Source organism: Diuraphis noxia, unplaced genomic scaffold (genome assembly GCF_037042655.1).
Source record: "Diuraphis noxia isolate RWA-SAM2 unplaced genomic scaffold, SU_Dnox_SAM2 contig0005, whole genome shotgun sequence".
NCBI lineage: Eukaryota > Metazoa > Arthropoda > Insecta > Hemiptera > Aphididae > Diuraphis > Diuraphis noxia.
The window spans coordinates 10,432,750-10,442,346 of record NW_028301715.1 but is presented as its reverse complement, the minus strand read 5'-3'; the positions used below and the strand labels follow the sequence as shown (position 1 = coordinate 10,442,346).

The following is a 9,597-nucleotide window of genomic DNA, read 5'->3' as shown; positions in this document are numbered from 1 at the left end:
GATATATTGCGCATGAGTCGGAGAAAAAAAATTCCACTGACATCCTCATAATCGGCCTAACCAACCTTCTCTTTTTATTCTATCCCATAGTCGAAGGTTGTAAACCTTACCTAACCTGGTAGTATCACTCAAAGGGTCGAGTGACCTTTGCAATTTAAGATCCTTTCCTACATATTCAGAATTGTTAACATAACTATCCTACCTAACTATTCCCCTCCCCCCCCCCCGACTAACCAAATCCTCTCTCTCTGCCACTACCTCTCTTTCTTCCTATCCCAATCACACCCTCCCCTACTCTTATCTCACTGTCTCTCATAACCTCTCACAATTCTCTCTCTCTTTTTGTTCTGTTTCCCCACCTAACCTTATCATCTCCCTTTGACACTAACTCTCTCTCACCCTATCACTTTCACACCATCCCCCTCACCTATCTCTCTTACACACACTAGTCTTACATTCCCCCTCTAACCGTTTTTCTCACACTTGCACCCTCTCATTCACTTTATCTCCTTATCCTTCATCCTCTCTACCTCTCTCGCTCCCTCTCACACTATCCTTCTCTCGCACATCTCTTTACAATTCACTATAGTACCTACCTTACCTAACCTAACCTCACACTGTCTATCTCTCTTACTATCCCTCCTTTTCTTTCTCGCCCTTTTTCTCTCGATTTTTCTTCTGCTTCACTACCATCTCTCTACACAACTTCTCACACACTCTCTCACTCTCTCTCTCTCTCTCTCTTTCTCTCTCAATCTCCCCCTCCTATCTCTTTATCCTTCACTGCCCCCACTCTCACACTCCCAGTCCCTATAGTACCTACAGGTCATCGTACCTGATAATTTGTAAAAATATTTAAATATCATTGAGGAAATTATTAAAAAAAAAAATTTTAAATATTATACCTGACCAATTTCCTAATTTTTATCATGATTTTATTGATAAATTGAATAGTGTTATACCAGTGGTTACAAAACGAATAATTTAAAAATTGCAAGTAATCTATCCTCTGATCAATTAATAAATTAATAAAATAAAAATAAACCTACTGAAAAATAGAAAATCACTTACCCAATATCTGAATCTACTTTAAAACTTCATCTTCGAAACATTGTTAATAAATTTCACTCAGGCTTCACAACGAATATGATATTTAGTTGGCAAATCTTCACTGACGAATACCATCTCTGAAATTTCAATTAAATATTCAACAATATTTTCTGACCTATTCATTTTAGATTCTGAACGAAGTGATGAATGTATTGATTTTACAATGATGTGTGTGTGTTTTTTTTTTGTGTCTGTACAGCATAACTAGTCGAAATAATGCTTCAACTTCAAACGTTGGGGGTGGTTTCCTATGTAAAAGTGAATATCCTTGGTGCATTATAGAGGTCAAAAGTAAACATTTCCAACAGTTTTCAAAAAAATCGAGAAAAACAAAAAAAAAATAACGGAAAAACGGGAATTTCTACGCAAAACCAGTTTTCGACCAAATCGATTTTTTTATATGGTTGTAATTCAAAAACTAATCAATGTAAATACTTGGAATTTTCACCAAATGTTTATGTTAGTGATATATATATTATACAGTTTAATTTTCAATTGAGTTAAAAAAGTATTCTTAATATTTTTCTAAATAATCGGGTTAAACAAACTAAAAATTAAGGGAAAAACGTGAAATTTTACGCACAATCAGTTTTCGACAAAATCGATTTTGATTTTTGATGTACCTTAAAACAAAAGACCATTGATACATGAAATTTTCACCGAATGTTTATATATGTATATTCTATCCACCATGAAATTTTTAAAAATGTCTTTAGTTGAACTATTCATAGGTATATGCAATTTTCGATAATTATTAGTTTTTTTTTAAAATTAATATCGAAAAAAAATTTATTTTTTGGGTAGAAAATCTTGAAAATTTCATACAAGGCTCTTAACTTATTGTTACAATAGCAGTTGAAAAATAAAATAAATGAATAGTCACAATTTTTTTAATAAGCATTCAAATTTTGAATTTTGACAAAATACGTAAAAATTACAACAATTCGCAAATTGTTTTAAGCTAGAAATTCATAAAAATTTTCTTTTTAAATTTAAGATTTGAAAATTTAATACAAGATTCCTTACAAATTTGCTAATTTTTATCACAAAAGAAATGTCTTCCGGAAATTCAAATTCAATTTTTTATTAGCATTTGAATTTCAAATATTGACAATAATTCGTCAAAACCGTGAATATTTGAAAATTATTTTGTAGTTCAAAATTCATAATATTGTTTGTATTTATATCTAAGGTTATACAATTTAACACTAAGTTTTCCATAAGTTTTGTTTCAAATAGCTATAGAGAAAATTTGATGCGTCATCATATGAAAAATGTTTTGAGCGTTTGAGTTTTAAATTTTTATGAAATCGCGTAATGATAACGATTTATCCTCAAACTAGGTATATGTATATCTATGATAATATAAGGTATTATGAATTATGATAACTACATGCAATGTTTTTGGAAAAATTATGGCTATAAAAACATTATACCTACTATTATACCCGAATCATTTTTATTTTAATAATTTTTTATACAAACTTTAATTATTATTGCGAATTTTAGTTTGTTTATTTATTTTATTTAAAGAATTCATAAATATTATAATTATTATTCTATAATAATTTTTGAAAGATTGAGTTTTATAAAATGAATAAAAATTTAATAGCAATCAATTATAGTTTGTTTATTTACCTAACCTTACGTAACTTCATAATAAATAATGACTGTACAATTTTGAAGAAAATAATAACACCTGTGTGTATGTATTAGATAGATACACTATTTTAACAGATATTTATTATATGTATGATAACTAAGTTATAATATATGTTTCATAACCGCTTAGTTCACCAGTCAGTAATCAAATCTTTTAGTCTTTAGGTCATAGGGCTTTATAGGTGTACCTACAATGTAATAACTTAATAAGTACCTATGATATTATAGATGTAAGATAAAGAATAAAGGTTATAAATAACTATAAATATCTATAATATACATAATTTATCAAAATAAAATATATTTTATTCTAAATTCCTGACTTCTAACGTTGGATTTGGAACAAATTACCATTTACGAATTAAAATTGATCCCTATGAGTTTTGGAGACTGGAGTTATTAGTTAAAACGGATCATATTATAATTAACTAAATAAACAAAAATTGAAAAATGACGATTACAAACACATACCTAGGTTATAATTATGAAATTATAATTATTATACGCCTAGCTACCTGAAAAACGACGCAGCTCGTTTATATTATTCGATCTCGCGTATTTTAGATTCTGAACGAAGTGAAGAATGTATTGATTTTACAATGATGTGTGTTTTTTTTTTTTTTTTTTTGTGTCTGTGTACAGCATAACTAGTCGAAATAATGCTTCGATTTCAAACTTTTGGGGTGGTTTCCGATGTAAAAGTGAAGATCCTTGGTGCATTATAGAGGTGAAAAGTAAACATTTTCCAACATTTTTCAAAAAAATCGAGAAAAAAAAAATGACAGAAAAACGCGAATTTTTACGCAAAATCAGTTTTCGACCAAATCGATTTTTTTATATGGTTGTAATTCAAACACTAATCACTGTAAATACTTGAAATTTTCACCAAATGTTTATGGTAGTGCTATCTATATGCAGTTTAATTGTCAAAAATTTTTGACTTTTTTTAGTTATTTATAGACCACTGAAATTTTCAATTTATTTGAGAATTTTTTTTAAAGTGTCGGTAAAAAAATGTTGGACGACTAAAAAATTTGAAAATTTAATACACGGTTACGAGTACGGTTACGGTTATGAGTTGTTCTTATTGTAGCTAAAAAAAATTAAAAATCGTAAATCATAATTTTTTTTAATAAGAGTTTACAGTTCAAAATTTTACGAAATCTGTCGAAAACGCGAAAATTTGCAAGTAATTTTGAAGTTGAAAAGTCATAAAATTTTTTGCGTTTATAACTAAGGATTAAAAATACAACACTAAGTTTGCCATAAGTTTTCCTTCAAGTAGCTATAGAGAAAACTTGAAGCATCATTATAGGACAAAGTTTAAGTGCGTTTAAATTTTAAATTTTTACGAAATAGCGTAATTCGTCAAAACCATGAATATTTGCAAATTATTTTGTAGTTCAAAATTCATAATATTGTTTCTATTTATATCTAAGGTTATAAAATTTAACACCAAGTTTTCCATAAGTTTTGCTTCAAATAGCTGTAGAGAAAATTTGAAGCGTCATTATAGGAAAAATGTTTTGAGCGTTTGAGTTTTAAATTTTTATGAAATCACGTAATGATAACGATTTATCCTCAAACCATGTATTAGTATATCTATGATAATATAAGGTATTATGAATTATGATAACTACATGCAATGTTTTTGAAAAAATTGATTAACCATGCCTTCTGCAAAATGCGTCTTAATTTAAAAACAAAATATATGTTTCAAAATAGAATATATGACAATATTTAAATATAATATATCCTAGACTGACAAATCATCTCCGTTCAGAATCGTTTTTCGTATACAATGATACCTATCATTGCATTCAAATTTAATCCCATCCATTACAATAACCTACTGTACAGCAGAGCGACATCCACGACTTACCCGCTTTTTTAATTACGCGCTTAGTATTTCATTTCTATTTATCTGCGTCAACGATACTTGGAACTTGGGAATATATTTTTCGTGACGTTAAATATTTATTTAAAGCCTAACATAAGGTTCGAGACTCAAAAGAATATGAAAATAAACTTACCTCAAACATCGACTGTTTTTCGGGGTTTTGGTAAATCCGAGACGTGTACTCCGATACCGACGTAAGAACGCATCAGATACTTAATTGAAGTCTGAAAATATTATTAATTATGAAATTAAAATTATACGGAATACAGAATATTTTTAGTTCATGATTGATCTAGTGCTCATTGAAATTATAATTTTAGAATCTTTAATCGACTGCCACTTCTAATTCTGAAAAGACAATTGCCACAGATTATATTATGTTACGCTAATAGAATAAATCCAAAGATATGTAATATTTCAATAAAACTTCTATTACCAAGGAGGTTCACGTTTATGAATAATGTTCATTTAAATACTTAAATGTGATACGACAATAACCAAAACATATTTGTAATTTTAAATTTAAATTTAAATATAATATATTATTTTTCTTAGCCTATTTTTGTTTAATTATTGATTACGATCATGCTTCTTTTATGCATTACAGGTATTATATATCTAAAATAATCCGATTAATGTTTAATTTTTATATTCCTTAACTATAGTAACTAAATTAACACATTATAATTTATTTTTTTTGAATATTTTATTATTTCTTCACTAGTTCACTAACCACAACAAGTTAACTACTAAAACTCGTACCTACCGGTTCGTTTTTATTTTAATAACGTAAAGATTAATTATAATTACTTGTATTAATGTTTATTTATTTTACTTCAATAGTATTTAAAAATATTATTCCATTTTATTATTTATGAATTTTTGATATATTGTGTTTTTTTTAGAAAATAAATAATAAATGCAATTTTAATAAATTATTGAATTTGGTATCTACGTAAAATATAAAATAACCTATTCATGAAAAAAACCTAGACATAATTAATTTTCTAAGAAAAACAAAATTGTTCAATCTTATATAAAAAAAAATGTTGTATCCTAATTAAATAATTTGCCATTGTATCAGTACCTACATATTATATTATATCATTATTGTAAATAAGTGTAACTAATGGCCTTTGTTGTCGATATGAATATGCTCAATAAAAAAAAGAAATATATAAAATAATTATAAAATTGTTTACCTATAAATCTGTAAAAATGTAATTTAATTTTAAATGGTTTAACTTTTAAGCAATATGAATTATAAATATAATGTATAAATAGGTAATAATATATTAATCTCTGTTAGTTGTTGGCTTATTGTATATATTTTGTATAATATTATATACCCTAATAAATACCGAATGTAATTCATTCTATTAATCATTTTCTGATAATTTCTAATGTACAAAACCTTATCAACCATAAATTTTAATTTAATTTAGTTATTGTTCTATGAAAATATTAACAGCTATTAAAACTGCAGAATTTAATATTACAAATAAAGTAATAATAGATGGTTAAATACTACACCTTCAGTGATAAGTACATGAATATGAGAACAGTATGTAGGTACTTAGCAGCTACACAATTGCAATTTTTTACAACCTATATTATTAAAATATTTTTTAAGAAGATTTACCATTGAAAACTACACATAACACATTCAAACAAATCAAATGAAAATTCACAAAATTTCATTGAGCTAGTAGGTGCCAATTGAAACTTAGTGAGATAAAATAACTGACTCTAATGGTAAATAATAATTTTATCTTGATCCCGTGTTTATATGAACTTTATGTTATAACACAGTTTGTATTCTGTTTACAGATTTAGATAATGAAGATTTTGATGATAGTATTAAAGACAAGGACTGGAAGGAAAATACAAGCTCAGGACCATCATAAGAAATGTCTAAAATCAGAATTTGATGACATTTTAACTAGAACAAGGTGTCATTGTAAAGATTTTTGTAACAACATTAATAAAAATACTATCGGTTAAATGGTTTTATAGAGAGATATTAAATTAATTAAAGTTAAAACATAATTCCCTGCTAAATTGTTTTTACAACAATTTAAACAACTTATGGGCAAGCAAATTATCAAGAAATTATAGCTTTAAATAAAAATAAAATTATCAAACATACATTACATATGAAATTTGCATTTATTGAAAAGCCTGGAATCTTACAAATAAAAAAGATTTAATTTTATCACGAAAAGCAAAACTTATTCCAGATACTTATTATCATTTTAATAAAAACTTAAAAATATCTCAAATTGATAATACTTATAACAAAAATACTAATAAAAAAACAATGAACATGGTGATTAATTTATATAATAAATTAGACTTATTATTTATTTATTTTCAAAGCCATAGGTAGCATAATATTATTAAACTTAATAATAATGATAATTATAATGAGTAACTTTTTTTTTTTTACATTGTATTTCAAACAAGTATTACCTATATTATTTAAATAATAATAAATTATTCAAATTCGTACATAATGTTATAGTCTTGTTGTTCAAAAGCATTTGATAATTTCATAGTCATTATCTGTTTAGAATATTTTTTTTTTTTAATTTGTCATATTATTTGTTACTTTGATACATAAAAATAATCTTATTGACTTATAGACAAGTAGTATTTTATTTTTTATTTTATGTTTTTAGTAAATTATTTTTAAAGATATTGATTACATACCTACAACTATTAAATGATTAATTTCCATCCTTATATATATTACCTGTACAATTATAAATTATAACACATCAATTTTAATCAAATTTCAAAAAAACAAACAGTTAATAATATTTAATTATTCATTAATAATTTAAAGTTCAATACTGCCATAGTTGGATATATGACACAATAAATAAACATAGCTTAAATTCAATACTGCCATATTTTGTTATGTCTGAAAATCAATTTTTGTATGCAATACAGCCACATATCAAAATATGACAGTCTTGCATTTACTTAAACAATTGTAAAAGACCATAATAAGTCTGACTTTTTGGGTTCAAGGGAATATTTTATTATATTTGAAAAAGTCACAATATACCTAAAGTATGTTTAAAGTACCTATTGTAGTTTTTAGTTTCAAATGCATAGGTGAAGAACTCTTTGCAAACATCACCATTGTAAAAGTGTACGATCTTGTAGGTGCCTCAATTATTTTATAATATTAAGCCAAAACAAACTTACCTTAAATATCAATTATTTTGGGCTTTTTTAGAGTCCGCGACGTGTATGCACTCCGACGCTGAAATGGAAACGCATCAGATACTGCTGAATTGAAGTCTAAAAATAATGTGATTTATGAAAAAAAAAGATTAAACGGAAAGCAGGATGTTTTTCGTTCATGTCTACTTTGCTACCTATCTAATTGAAATGTTAGAATCTTTATAATAGACTGCGTCGTCCGCAACGACTTTGACAATCGCCATGGATTATATTGTACTAAATCAATTCGATAAATCCACAGATATTATATATTATTATACAACTTTTATATTTTCTTTATCGATGTAATCATCGTCACACGAAAAGTAACGTACAATATATTCGCGTTACACCCAATAATATGGCGTGCGCAATGTTATTAATTATGTCAGCAATGCTTCTTAGCTTCAACGCGCACGCCATTCTATTGCGAGTTATTAGAACTTGTTATACATTACTTTTATCGTGACGTCAAAGACGTTGAACTATCGACATAATTAAACTCAGCGCACACATCAACTTATTACGAGTAACTCGAAATTGTTACCTATACGTTACTTTTCTCGTGACGACGACGTCGGACCGACGGCATAATTGAACTCAGCGCGCACGCCGTTCTATTGCGATTTACTCGGGTTTGTCATACGTTACTTTTCTGGTGACGACTACGTCTGACCAAAAACATAATTAAACTCAGCGCACACATCAACTTATTACGAGTAACTCGAAATTGTTATACGTTACTTTTCTCGTGACGACGACGACGACGACGACGTCAGACCGATGACATAGTTAATCTCAAATGGCACTACGTACTATTACGAGTTTACACGCTTAAAGTTATGAACAAGAAATTCGAATTACTCGCAATAATGTAGCGTTAAAACATGGTTTGGATTGTCAGCGGTCCGACACTGCCATCGTCCCGCGAAAAGTAACGTATAACCAATTCGTATTTCTCCCGATATTACGACGATATCGCAAATGCAATTATTTTGACCCATTTGGAATTATACGTTTTTTCACATAGGACAAGTCACACAAACCTCATGGATTTGATTGTCAGTTGTCCGAAGTCATCATCGTCAAGCGAAACGTAACGAACAACAAACTCGTGTTACTCGCAAGGGGTAGGTAGATTGGTGCTCCCAGGCAAAAGCATTACAAGAAGCAAAAAAAAAAATTAAACCCAATTTTGATGTAACTATGAAATAAGAATACAAATTAAAAATAAAAACACAGAAAATATTTTTTATGAAACGTATTTTTTCCGAAAATATTTTATAAGAAAATATTCCCAAAGAAAACTATTTTATCCGAACAATGTTTTAGTTGAAAAATATGTTAGTATGTTACCCGAACTGTATTTTATTTGAAGAATATTTCATCAGAACCGTATTTTATCCGAAAATGTTATATGACTGGGTAAGGCGTCGAATAAATTAGTGGTCGTTGGTTCGAATCCCACATGGTGTAATAAATATTTTAATTTTTTTTCGTTTTTTCAATTCCTTCAAACTTAAATTATTTTTTAATTTTACATTAAAACAATAAGTACTAAATGTGGTTTCCTTAATTGCGTGCGTAATCAAAGAGGATGCCGAGTAGCCATGACATACCCCGTGGAGTCATCTTAATCATAATTTTTATTTGTTAATGATTTAATTAAAATTTAAAAAATTTTGGTTTTT

General features: G+C 27.4%; 1 long non-coding RNA gene across 1 annotated transcript; it reads right to left on the bottom strand.

Moving 5' to 3' along the window:
- Positions 1 to 1,048: 1,048 nt before the first annotated feature.
- On the bottom strand, positions 1,049 to 7,983 carry LOC149054882 (uncharacterized). The gene is made up of 3 exons (XR_016191980.1): positions 7,889 to 7,983; positions 4,806 to 4,896; positions 1,049 to 1,187 (listed from the first exon to the last, which is right to left on the bottom strand). It is a non-coding gene; the product is annotated as an uncharacterized LOC149054882 (long non-coding RNA).
- Positions 7,984 to 9,597: the final 1,614 nt, after the last annotated feature.